We start from the raw sequence: 762 nt of genomic DNA on the forward strand, positions 1-762 counted from the left end.
AGGCCTCTTAGCACTGCAAATCCTGAAAAGCCAGTTTACAGGGTAGCCAGTAGCTCAGCTGAACAACCTTATGCTCCTAGGGTAGATCCCACTTTTTTTAAGATCCTCTTTGGCAGCATAAATCTTCAATGTAAGATGTGTGTCACAGATTTTGCAGAAGAACATGCTTTATGTTGAGATGTTCTTGTTTGGGGGCTTTTAGAATTGCTAGTCTTCATAGGTAGCTCCATTTGAGCTGCAAAGTGTCTTCCTTGAGCAAAATTATGCTCAGTGACTTTACAGGATGACTTGGGTGCTGAATTTTCAGTTGTCCAAAAAGATGGGGTTTATGTGTATTTAGATGCACTTACCTATGTGCTACGTCTTCTGTGAAAACTATCTATCTAAGGAGCTTTATGTATTCAGTTGGAGGGAAGCATCCCTTGAAATAGCAGCCATTAACTTGATATATTTGGAGCAATAGTCCAAGTTAATTTCCTCAAGATTGAAGCCCTGGGCTCTGCAATCCTCTGGCAAAGAAAGCATCCACTGTTTAGACATGGACTTTGCTTGCTTAAGGAAAGTAAAATCTCATCCTTCACTTTTGTTGGAGTGGCTAAAGTTAGCAGCATTTCCTTAAGAGTTTTGGAAATGCTGGGGTGTAACCAGCTTCAGCTGGCACTCTGCACCTTGAGAAGACTGCTGAGCACAACCTTGTTTGAGAATGGCACATTTTTATCCAAATACTAGATATTAAAAGAAATCAGTGTTAAAGTGACCTTT

Source organism: Nestor notabilis, unplaced genomic scaffold (assembly GCF_000696875.1).
Source record: "Nestor notabilis isolate BGI_N333 unplaced genomic scaffold, ASM69687v1 scaffold1954, whole genome shotgun sequence".
Lineage (NCBI taxonomy): Eukaryota > Metazoa > Chordata > Aves > Psittaciformes > Psittacidae > Nestor > Nestor notabilis.